The sequence below is a fragment of the Microcaecilia unicolor genome, chromosome 2, assembly GCF_901765095.1.
Source record: "Microcaecilia unicolor chromosome 2, aMicUni1.1, whole genome shotgun sequence".
NCBI classification, from domain to species: Eukaryota; Metazoa; Chordata; class Amphibia; order Gymnophiona; family Siphonopidae; genus Microcaecilia; species Microcaecilia unicolor.
In genome coordinates, this window is record NC_044032.1 from 178,612,987 (window position 1) to 178,626,359 (window position 13,373).

Here is a 13,373-nt window from a genome sequence, read left to right on the forward strand (position 1 = left end):
AGGTGGGATTTTTGGGGTTCTGTATTGGTGGAGAAGAATCATTTAAGGATGGGAAGTTTTATGTTTTTATGATGAGTAGTGTTAATGTCTATGTTTTATTATTGTCTGATCTGTTTTTATTTCTAATACTGAGAATATAATCTGCTTCAAAACATTTTGATTAGTGGAATATAAATGTTTTTAAATATTTTATAATTGTTTTTCTATTGGTCATAGGCTGCATTTATTCAGTATTAACTGGGATAAATCTTGAACTATCCTAACCTGCATATTTTTGAAATGAATAAATTCTCTCCCTGTTTAGTAATTCTTCCTCCTCTGAATACTTATAAAAGCAGTGTATATTGCTCTGGGGTATATTTCATGTTCTGTCAGATTTTTAGAAGAATGATGTACTAAGCTTTAGTTTCTTAAGTACTGCCTGTCCCATGATAGCATGATTGAGTTCTTTCACTAAGCTTTCCATATTTACTTCTGTCTCATCTTCTTGGACTCTTAATATCCTTATTTGAACTCTTCTATCAGTTTTGTAAATCAAGATCTCCAAGCTACAGCCTGCAGGCTGGATCCAGCTCATGGAACATGTCTGCCAAACTTTGCCTGCATCCAGATTGGGCCTTGGAAGAAGGTTTTCCTTTTATTTTTTTTTTTTTTTTGATCCACATGTGGAAGGGGCGGTAGCACAATATTTGCAATGTCCAAAACTCAGATAAGTGCGTACAACAAAGGGGCTTGGTGTAGGCAATATCTGGATAGGACTAGGGCGCGGCAAAAAGATACAAACTTCATTCCCCATTTCAGAAGGGGAATGCATGTTTGTGTGCTGACATCAATGTGGAGATTTACACCTGCTTCCAGGGACCTCTAGGTTAGATAAGGTTGCTCATTTTGTGCAATACTACACTGGAGGAATTAGAGGTAGTTGCCCCTTACTCTCCTAATATTTTTTGTCCCCCCCCCCACCTCTCCCCAAAGGTGATATTGACAAAGGATATTTGTTTCTATGACAGTTTTGGAAAACATAAACATGTATGTTTCTAAACTGGCTGACAAATGTGTTGTCATAACCAGAAGGCTATCCACTCCCAGAATTCTGAGCTAGGCTGAAGAAATCTTTCACATAGAACAGCTTTTTCGAAAGAACAGGGAACACCAGGAGAAAAGGAAACCCCAAGTTGGATAGGACTGGAATGGAGAGTAGGTCACAGTTAACCCCTCCCCTTGTTAGTCCTACTTTACAGTAGTGTACCGAGGGCGGGGCGATGGGGGGTGCAGAAAGCAGCCGCGCGGCTGTTGGTTCTGCTGGTTCCCTGCTCCCTCGGCCCCAGAACAGGTTACTTCCTGCTAGTAGAACTTGTCATGTCTGAACCTGAATATCTCAGTTCTGATTTGTACTTGCTTTCTAAAAGCTGCCTCATAATTGTTAATATTCGTTCCAGAAATTAATTCACAGAATATTTCTTGGCGTGCCTGTCACCTTTGGTTTTAAACTGTTGTTGCCACTGAGACCTCTCTGTGAACAAGATGGAAATGAGGTGAATCAGTGCATTTGGTTCTCTCCAATAACTCCCTGCATGCACCATCAGGGTAATTCGAAAGCAATCACACTTTCCATAATTCTAGCAATCTATTTTTTAATACCATTTTTTAAAATAGTTTATATTTCCATTTATTTTATTTGTAAATATCTTCATTTTATCTCTTCAGAAGTACAGCCTGTGGAGCACAGGAGATATACAAACAAAACTGAATTTAGAAGTCATAGATGTTTACATATGTTAATTTATATACGTGTAAGCAGCAGTTTTAAAAAAGGCGCTACGTATATATATGTGGGAACACATGATTTTAAAGGGGGTCATGGTTTGGGCAGTCCTTGAAAGTGTGTGTGTATTCCTTATGTTAGAATGGTAATAACACATATACCTCTTTAAATAAAAAGTCCTCTGTCCGCATTTACACCTATGTTGAGTTGCACATAAACTGTGGTTAACTTTAAAGATGTTTGTTTATTTTTCAGGTTCCTGTGCATGCACTCTGTTCAGATCAGCAGAATTTTTTGCGATACTCATCAGAGAGAGAGGCTTTTTTTAGTTGTACTCATTTCCTTGCTCTTTCAGGAATTGGGCTGAGGAATTGGTATTCATCACCATTAGAGTCAGCTTTGATTTCCTTTAAGAAGTTAGTTAAATCCCATTTTTTTTTGTAGCCACATTGAAGGCTGGATCATAATACGGTCTATGTTACATTTTATTTATCTTACATTGTTACTGATGTTATGACTTGCTTTGCCCTTTTGTTATATTGTACGCTTCCGAGTGCTGTATATAATATAGGTGGGCTAGAAATTTTTTAAATTAGTGCTTCCCAAAAGCTGTCCCTGGGTACCCTTGGCTGGTAACCATCACACATTTCCTCCCAAAGAGACTGAACACTGTCTCTTTGGGAGAAATGGTAGTGCACAGCCATGTCCAAACTCCATTTTTTTCCAACATGTCCTTCTTGTCCAGAGTGAATGATCCTTTTTACCTTCATTACCTTAGTATAGCAATCAGATTTTGTGTCTCTTCTCCCCTGTGGTAACGTGAGTGAGGGCGGGGCTGGAACCCGGATCAAATTGGAGCTAAGGTGAATGAAAACAGTATATAAAGTGTCAGGTAGAGGATCCTGTTCACTTCACTTCACAAGTGGGGAAGAAAATAAACACAAAAATGTACCTTAGAAAACTTTACTTGTCTCTGGCCTGGTTCCCAAGAGTTATCAATGCAGTCTTTACTTGGGTCAAAAATCCAAATCTGCAAGGTTCCAAGCTGAACTTGTCCTACCTGGGCAGGGCTATGAGTTTTAAGGTGGTTCTGACACTCTGAGGAAGTATCCTTAAGGGGAAGTGGCAGTGTCCTATAGACTCCCAAACATATAAATCTCTGGCTTTCTACATTCATCGCAATTGTACATGATCTGTGCTGATCTGTCTACTGGGCACAAACTCATATCTATCTGTCTACCTGAAACCATCCTGTCACTTGTTTCAGACAACCATTCACCATATCCTACTCCTTTCCAGTGCTGTCACAGACACAAAATGCAAATCTCTTCTGCCAAAGACATATCTACATTCTGCATCTAGAAAGTTCCAAGGCCTCTGAGGCCTTTGTGTTAAATATGATGCCATCTATTGTAAAACTGTATCCCTAACCCCAATAGCACACAGCTTCTGCAATAATAAAGCATGACTTTGGGGCATGTTTGCTACAGTGTGTTAAGCTCTAAGCACACATTAAAACACCTCAAAGTGCATTAAAACGTTTTCTAGTAAGTAACGTGTGTGTGTGCGCTAAGCATACGGTATTTACATTTTTCTATTTATTTTCTTGAGGGGGCATGTCAGGGGCGGAGAATGGGTGTGGACACACTATCTGGCTAGCGTGTTCTGGTCAGAGCATCCATAACGTGGGAGCCCTTAGCACCTTCTAAATAGGAGGTGGTAAGTGCTCCCACATCAATTTTTTTCAGGTTGTGCATGCTAATGCGAACATTTGTGCACAACCTGAAATGAGATACTGGATAGAGCTAGATTTCTTAGAAATGTGCGTGTGGGAAAATTCTGCGTTAGCATGCGCTAAGCCCATTTGCTAGCACACTTTAGTAAACGTGCTCCTTAGTATTATTAGGAAAGGAATGGAAAATCCAGGAAACTTGAACGAGCATGGAGAAAAATAAAAGATGAACATACACTCAACGCATGGAAACAAATACATAGAAAATACAAATATGCAATAAAACAAACCAAAAGGTCATACTACAAAACCAAATTAGGACCGGATTACAAAGATATGAAGAAACTATTCCAACTAGTAAATAAGTTACTAGACACCACCCCTATCACCACAACCAACACAGACATCCCACCCGCAGACAAACTTGCTAACTACTTTAACGAAAAAATAATTAAATTACACAGCACACGTCCTCATCACAACACCGACATCGAAAACTTCCTCAACAATCTGGACCTAACACTCTCATTTTCCAGAAAATTCATTAGCTGCCCTGCTACCACTTTCTCTATCACTTTTCCTAGATAGGATAAATTTGAAAGAGGGTGATAGGTTCTCATATCCCCTGCATGTAACCTGAGTGAAGTGCAAATATTTTCAAACTTGAGTGCTATTGCATTCGTTCATACTGTGTATGATGCCATTAAACATTGAAGCCAATGTGAACCAACCAGACTCCCCTATATGATATCGTTTGTGACACAGTTTCAAACATGTGTATTGATAGGTGATCAGAAGTTTGTAAGCAATATTTCATAAATAATAATCTTTAAGTACCCTTCTGAAATATGCAGTGCTCTATGTGCTATTTATTTATTTTTATTTATTAAAAGAACCCCAAAACGTTCCCTCAGTAGAAAACATATGCAATAACGCAAAATAATCAGAACTGAAACATATGACCAACTTCCCAGTCCCCTTCACATAAAACACATTGGCTGTTTGTCTATGATTATTTTAAGTAATTTCCTCATCCCTCCTCAACTTCCTTTCTCCAAAAGCCTCCACAAACAATTAGGCCTTAACCTTCTTCCAAAATACAACTGTTCATAAAATTATTTATGGTGCGGCACCGGGATACATGACAGACCTTATTGACCTGCCAACCAGAAACACCATAAAATCTGCACGATCATACCTAAATCTCCACTACCCAAGTAACAAAGGACTCAAATACAAATCCACCTATGCATCCAGCTTCTCCTACCTAAGCACACAACTGTGGAACGCACTGCCAAAAGCAGTAAAAACTATGCTCGACCACCTTAATTTCCGGAAAGTACTAAAGACAGAACTGTTAAGAAGAGCTTACCCCACCGACCCAACATAAAACACCGGACACTTGCTACACAATGTAACCAAGGACCGTAATGGACATTACCTGATTCTTCCTCCCCTCTCCCTCTCTAAGTTCCCCATTTGTACATACCTCACATGTACCTCATTCTACCACAGTTCACTTTGTATTCATTCAAACCATGTATTTGTTAAGACCGAAGATAACTGTAATATGTAAGCCACATTGAGCCTGCAAAAAGGTGGGAAAATGTGGGATACAAATGCAACAAATAATAATAATAAAAAATAAAATATCCATTTCCAAACTCAGTCATCAGTAAGCAGTTCCAAAGAACTGGTTCTGCAATGGAACTAGTAGAGACCAAGGAGGGTACTGTGGTCAAGATCTTATCTTCTGAACACAGTACCCTCCTTGGAACATAAGGACTTTACTAACCTTTACAAATATACTAGGGTTAACCCATGAATAACCTGAAACATCAAAAGAAGAATTTTAAATTTTATACAACTAGAAACAGATAACTAACGATTAAGATCATATAAATACAGTGTAAAATATTCTAATCTATCCATCATGGTGACAACCACAAACAAATTGCACTGACACATTCTGCATTAATTCTAACTTTCTAATCGAATTTGCAGACACCCATAAATCAACTGAATTACAGTAGTCCAGTCCCAGTAAAACTTTTTATTTAATGAACAATCCTCAAATCTTGTAATAAAGGTTAACCCAGTGCTTGCCATAATAAACTGGTACACCAGCTTTGATAAGGTCCTTAACAGTAGGCCACGATTTATGTAAGGTGAAACTGTTTTACCAAATGAAGTCTTACATTCACTGATTACTGCCTCAGTATCTGAATTCTATTCTGTTTTTGGTCAGTCTGTTCAGTTTTAATGGTTTAGAAATTGCCAGCATCCTTATCGCTGTAAAAAGTAATCGTAATGAAGGTTTTTGCTGTTGTGTATTGCTTCTTATATTGTGGTCTTGCTGTCATGATTCGATGCGAGAGGTGTAAAAGCTAAAATAGACTTTGCACATAACATTATTTGTACTCTGATGTCTTGTTTTTAATAACAGTTTAGTGGGTTGAATGCCTGTTGAGTTGTTTTACAATTAGATGTTGGCACTGTTTTCTTTGTTTACTTATTGGGAGTCTTTCTGTGAGTCCCTTGTGACATAGTCTTGGCTGTGCAATATAAGAAGGTAGAAAGTTTTCTGAGTTACTGCCTAATACTGAGTTATGAGTGAAACAACAGGAGGGACTATTTTATTTGTTTAACTTTATTTTTTCTTACTTTGCTATTTCCCCCTCTTTACCACCTCCCTAAGACAGTTGCTGGTTAGTATTTGGACCTCCCTGCTGAAAAGGGGGTACCACACACAACTCATTTGAGGTTCAACCTGTTATTACAGCCCTCTTAGTACTAACAACTGGTTCTCAGCTATATCTTTCACCCTCCAATTGTGCTCCATATATACATATTTATTTCTATGGATTTTTTTCCAGGGCCCATGACGTGAAACTTCACCTCTTCCACCCCACCCCAAATGTTAGTAATAGGTGAGAGGGTTTATTGGAAGTAGAGGCCAACCGAATTTCAGATTCAGCACTGAAACCAGACTTAAATCCGGATTTGGGTTTCAGTCAAAAATGGCTACTCATTTTTGGCTGAAACCAAACCTCACTCCTCCCCTTCCCCCACTCGCGGTCACTTCCCCCACCCCCATCCCACCCATGGTGTCCTCCCTGAACCTAACTTTGGAGGGCCTGTGATCTAGAAGAGTCTTTGGGGGGCAGGAATGAGCCACATTCATTCCTGCCCCATGCCGCTTCTCCATTTCCAGTGGCTGCCGGGGACACCCTGCAGCAGTCTTGGCAGCCATTACAAATGGAGCCTTGGCACAGAGCAGGAACAAGTGGGGTTTGTTCCTCCCCCGAAGATTCTACCAGACCACCAGGCCTTCCTCAGGTAGGCCCATGGAGGACCTACAAGGGGGAGGGAAGTAATTTGGGGGGGCAGAGAGAGGGGGCTGCCACTTGGGGCAGGTTGGCTTGGCTTGACTTTGGGGGTGGGGGGAGAGAGTTTTGTTTTATGGTTTCAGTTTCTGCCAAAATTGAGCAACCAATTTCTGTTGCAAATTAGGGTTCAGCAAAAACTGAAGATCCTTGGTTTGGTTGGGCTCTAATGGGGAAGTGGAGTGGTTTTGAATTTTTATGTTATTTTGCTGTACACTGCCTTGTCTTTGCTCTGCTTGTAATGTGTACATTATTAATTTAGGGGCCTTTTTACTAAGCAGCGTTAGGCGCTAATGTGCGCCTAACACATCAAAAATGGCCAAATATGGGACATGCTAAAGCATTCATTTTGCCATCTGTACACACTAAGCTTGTGGGGTTTTTTTCGGAGGGGGCATGTCAGGAGTGGAGAATGGATGTGGAAGCGCCGTTCAGCTAGTGCATGACATCAGTGTGCACTAACCCCCAAAATTTTATATATGGTGCCTTAAGTTGTGCGCGCTAATTTGGCCACATGGCCAAATTACGTGCACAACTTGATTAGCAATCCAGTCAGTGCCAATAATTGGTACTTAACCAATTAGCAGCACTAATTGGTTTTAATTAGAATTTACACGCACAACTTTCAAGGCATATTCTATAACGCGGTTTGCGGAAATTCTAATGTGCACAGTTGAAAAGGGGTGTGGCCATGGGCATGGAATGGGCAGGTTGTGGGCATTTCAAAAAAACTACGTGCACTATTATGGAACACACTCGATTTGCGTCTAACTTAGTCACAGGTATTTAGGCCTGGTTTTAGGTGGCCTAAATGGGTGCGCCGAAATTTTAGTCGCAAGAACAGCATATGAGTGTATTCTATAAACTATGCCTAACTTTAGGCTTAGTTTATAGAATCACACTAACCGTTTGGCTTTACGGCACCAATTTTTAAGGTGCCATATATAGAATTTTCCCCTAACTGAATAGGAGAGGAGTGGCCTAGTGGTTAGGGTGGTGAACTTTGGTCCTGGGGAACTGAGGAACTGAGTTTGATTCTCATTTCAGGCACAGGCAGCTCCTTGTGACTCAGGGCAAGTCACTTAACCCTCCATTGCCCCATGTAAACCGCATTGAGCCTGCCATGAGTGGGAAAGCGCAGGGTACAAATGTAACAAAAAAAAAAAAATAACACTGACTAAATAGGAGGTGGTAAGTACACCTGCATTCTTGGGGGTTCTTTTTTGTTGTTGTTGGGGTTTTTTTAATGGCCGTGCACTCATGGTAACATAAGTGCACGGCCATATATTCAACAAATAGGAAAAAGCCCTTTTTGATGGAATTGGGCTTGTTACACATGTGAGGGAATGTACTTAAGGGGCACTGGTATCTTCCTATACTCTCTATCACATGAGAATTGCAACCTTATTTTGCTCCTCCTAATGGTAATCCATGCCCTCTTTATTAGTAGATTGTACAGTATTATTGTAAATTCCTGGTTTCAGGTTTTACCTAAATCTGAAGGAAAAAAAAAAGCTTCAGCTCATTAGAACACAGGTGTGTCTTATGAAAGGACTGAAGCAAAATGCTCAATACTTTTGTTCTGAAAGACTTGCACTGGCTTCCTGTTGAAGCCAGATGCACACTTTTTATTGTTTTCTGAGTATTATTTAATGAAGCCTCGTTTAGCTGCTACATTGAGGGATTATTGTCTGACACACATGCTATGATCATCTCATAAAAGCTTACTGTGTTTGATTTCTGACATTATTTATTTGGATTGTGCTCACACCTTTTCTGTAGTAGCTCAAGGTGAGTTACATTCAGGTACACTGGGTATGTCTCTGTCCCTGGAGGGCTCACAATCTAAGTCTGTATCTGAGGCAATGGAGGGTTAAGTTACTTGCCCAAGATCACAAGGAGCAGCAGTGGTATTTGAACGGGCTACCTCTGGATATCAAGATTGGTGCTCTAACCACTAGGCCACTCCTCCACTTAATTTAATCTTTGACATGCCATTTGCTTTCTTTTATTGTAATCCAGTTCTATGGAACTCCTTGCTTCAGTAACTGAGAGACATGTCTGATCATTTGCTTTTCTAAAAAAAATTCTGATCTGACAAAGAAAGGCTACCTTAAAAAGCTAATCTAAAAATGTATTGTTAGTCCAATAAAAAAAGGTATCATCTTATTTTCTTTTCTCTGTTTTATTTTATTCTGTTTCAGTGTTTTGTAACCACTTAATTGTTTTGCATACAGTGGTATATCAAGTTGCTAAATTGGAATGGAATGGATAAGGAGGCACTGGAATGATGGGGGTTAAAGGTTGAGGATGAAAGAGTGTACACTGGGAGTAATCTAAGGAAACATTTCTTTATAGACAGTGTAGTAGATCCATGGTATAGCCTCCCAGTGGAGGAGGTGGAGACAACGATAGTATCTGAATTCAATAAAGCATGGGCAAAGTATAGAAGATCCCTGAGGGAGAGCAAAGGATTGTAGAGCTTTGCAGTTGGTGTGGGTGGCAGATTGGATAGGCTGTATGGTCTTTTCCTGCCTTCTTGTTCTACGCTCGGTTGCTTCAAGGCTACAGTAACCTGTGGCATGATAATTTCAGCAATCTCTGAGCTATAGTGGATAATATTTTGAGACCCCAGATTGGACTGGATTGAATTTTAGATGTGTTACTCACTTTTTCCAAATACGATCTCAAGCCTGGTAAGCCATTAGTGTAATTTTGGGGTCAACTGCGAGACACGAGCTACAACATGACACACTTCTCTTTGGGATACAGAACACTGAACTTTCACTACAGGGTTTAATTGACTGGATTAACATAGCACATTTATTTCACCTCATCAAGGCAGCTCAGGTAATTCACTACTCACTGACTGCAGAGCTCAGGGTAGGTTATTCCTCTGTTCTCAAGATTTAGGTTGAAAGTACATAACAAGATGAGAGGCACAACATAAGGCTCAGGGCAGAGTGAAAAACAGAAGGCTAAAACAGTACTACAGAACCATGCCTTCACTGTCCATGGTATAATCCTCAATCATCCGGTTGCCAGGAACACTAGGATATTCCCAGCACTCTTTTGAACCCTGAGGACCAGTCCAAATTCAGGGCTTTGACTGTGGGTATAGACTAGGTTTTCAGTTGTGCTTACAGATTGATCATATGAGTTCTTCAGAGTTCCTGAGGAGTCCAAATAGTATCTCCTCCATTTCATTTAGGGTTTATTTAACACACAAATTCTTCTTCTGTCCAACATTCAAATAAGTAACGCAGCATTGTTGGTCTGTCGGAAGGCAGAGAAGGGAAGCTTTTTTTGAGGAAGGGTTCCATTAGTAATCGTGAAAGTCTCTGGGATGCACATTAATATTTTTCAATGGGGGTAGGGAGGGAGGCACCCTCCAGAAACATTACATGATGGTTAAAAGCTGTGGAATACGATGGCTGTGCTTGCTTTTCCTTAGTGAGCCATATAATGTCTGCTGGCAGTGAAGACATTTTGTATAAAAAAAAAAATACAGCCCACTTGTCCACAGTTCTAAGTAAGTTACAAACTTCAGAAATAATAATCATAACAATAAAATATTATCCAACATTTACAGAATACAAATAACTAAAATAAAACACAAAATAGAGAAAAACATCACATAAAATAATAATAAAAAAAACTGCCTCATACCCAATGGGATACTGACCCACAGCTGCATATGAAGATAGCAACACGTTTAACCTGACTCAAATGGAAAGTGAACTTAGTAAACAAGAGAAACTTATCCTTTAACCTAATGGCTTCTGTCAAGGAATTCCACAAAACCCAGCCAGTAATTGAAAAGGATCAGTGCCAAGTTTTGATGCATCAAGAAAGCCGAACCAGTGGAACTACTATCAATGCTTCTTCCCTACATCTCAGTGAATGAGACGGGACATATTGTGATACAAATGACTTCAGATAATGTGTTAAACATGGGCACTACTACCTTGAACCTTCTGTGCACCAACTGATTGGTAGCTGGCATTATCTACAACTAGGGGGGAGCAGTAAAGGTTTTCTATTTTGACTCGGACAAGTAATGTAACCACAAGGCTGACATTGTTCAGCAGCTGGGTGGCAGCATTCTTCACTACCTGAGTGTAACATTTACTGATGTGCCAGGCAAAGTAACAAGAACTGATTAACAATAATTCAGCACGGAGAGGATTAGTACAGTCCTAAAATGAGCATAGGTCAAATACATTTTGAGCTTATGCAACAATCACAGCTTGTAAAGAGATTCCTAACCAGGATCCTGATATATTGCTGTGTGTGTGTATGGTGGGTTTAAAAAAAAATTTTTTTTTTCTTGACAAGAATGAGGCCCTTGTAAATCTTAAGTATGCCCAAGAGAAAGAGCCATGCTGGGACAGCCTGAAGAATAGTGCCTGTTGGTGGAGAGGGGGAAAGGAGAGGGAGGTGCCGGTGGACAGGTAAAACAGGGTGAGAGAATGGGAGGGGAGAAAATATACTACCCATCCTTCTCCAACAACTGCTATCCCTACACCTTAACACCTTTCTTCACCCAGTCACACACACAGTCAAACCCTACTTCACAGAGCAAACAAATGCAAGACACAGAAACACTTGAAGAAACTGTAACACAAGCTTGCAGGGTGATTGAGTCATAAAATATACCCTTTGTCAATTTAAATGGCTCCTTGGCCTTTCTTACCCCATCTGTAGGAGTAAACGGAGCGGAGCGGGAGAACTCTCACTCCTCCCTTGCTGTTTCTGTTTTACAGAAGAGCACCAGTCAGTCTGAGATATAAGAACATAAGTATTGCCATACTGGGAAAGACCAAAGATCCATTGAGCCCAGTATCCTGTTTCCAACAGTGGCCAATCCAGGTCACAAATACCCGGCAAGATCCCCAAAATGTGGAAAACATTTTGTACTGCTTATCCAGAAATAGTGGATTTTCCCCAAGTCCATTTAATAACGGTCTATGCACTTTTCCTTTAGGAAGCCATCCAAACCTTTTTTTTAAACTCCGCTAAGCTAACCGCCTTTACCACATTCTCTGGCAACGAATTCCAGAGTTTAATTACACGTTGAGTGAAGAAAGCTTTTCTCCGATTTGTTTTAAATTTACCACATTGTAGCTTCATCGCATGCCCCCTAGTCCTAGTATTTTTGGAAAGTGTGAACAGATGCTTCACATCTACCCGTTCAACTCCACTCATTATTTTATAGACCTCTATCATAGTATGGGGGGAAAAAGCAGCAGGGTGGGAGTGACTGGAGATAGCTTCTTCCCAATTTACACCAACAAATGGGATACGAAGAGACTGAGGGAAGCAGATGAGCACTGGGCAGCAATTAAATTTTGGCCAGTTGGATGGGCAGGAAGTGCCCCTGAGTACACATCATTTTATATTTATGTATTTGGTTTGTTTTGGATAAATGATATAAAGAATAAGTTTGATCTTGAATAAAATGTAAAATTAGCATAAGCTATCGGTGTGTGGGAGTCTTTGATGGACCCTGATGCTGGTGAGGTTTGAGGGGGAGGGAGGTATGGGAGAGAGGGGAGGTTGTGAGAAATTGAGACCTCCACTTTCATTGCTGCTTTATTTGTAGCTTTAACCTCTGTAGTCTTGGAGGAGGCAGGGGAGCGAATATATTTTCATTAGACTTAAGATTGTATCTGTTGTGAATATAGATTTAAAGTTGCTATTTTTGATTGTGAGTTAAAATCAATAATAATTTTTAAAAATTGTTTAAAAATAAAAAGACTAAAGAAACCATCTGGAGGTTCAGAGTCTAGGGTGGTAACCTGTTTTCCTACCCTGTTGGGCCTGACTTCAGGAGTCCCAGCAGTAACAGTGATTGGCGAATTTATCAGTGTCTCCTGGTGTCACAGTGGGAGTGGGGTAGAGTGGTAGTGGTGGCTGAGGCAGTGGCATCCCTCTGCCTGATGTGGCCCCCCCTGCAGATCGGCATTGATGTGTGATGCTGGCTTAAAGACCAGCTCCTCATCTGCCTGCTGGCTGCAGGCTGGCAGTGGGAGGTGCTGTCGTGGGCTAGATAACAGCGGGCCAGAGGTTTTCCACTTCTGCATTACAGTGTAGTTTTCGCTTTTCCCCTCTCATTTGAAAACAGTGTATATAATTAAGTCATAATCCACAGAGCAGTGTGCCAAGGATTTCCTTGTGCAAGTCTCAGATTGCAAGAGGATTTTAAATGCCTAAATTTATCCTTGCTGGTTCTTTGTTTCTGGGATTCAGTTTAAGGGGGGGGGGGGGGGGGGGGGGGGGGGAGTTAACTACATGGGCTACTGTTAAGACATGTTATTTTATTGGTAACCAGAGTATTAGTAACTAGGGAGTCCTTTTACTAAGCTGTGGTAAAAAGTGGCTTCAGCACACCCATATGCTAAGGCCATTTTGACTGCAGCCAGAAAATGGGCCGATTTTCCTATTCTTTGTATTAATGGCTATTCTCTAATTTTGCCATTAGCACATG

General features: G+C 40.4%; 1 protein-coding gene across 3 annotated transcripts in view; it reads left to right on the forward strand.

Moving 5' to 3' along the window:
• The window catches only part of TNFAIP8 (TNF alpha induced protein 8), a 256,368-nt gene that overhangs the window by 129,420 nt on the left and 113,575 nt on the right, over window positions 1–13,373 (forward strand). The window lies entirely within an intron of this gene.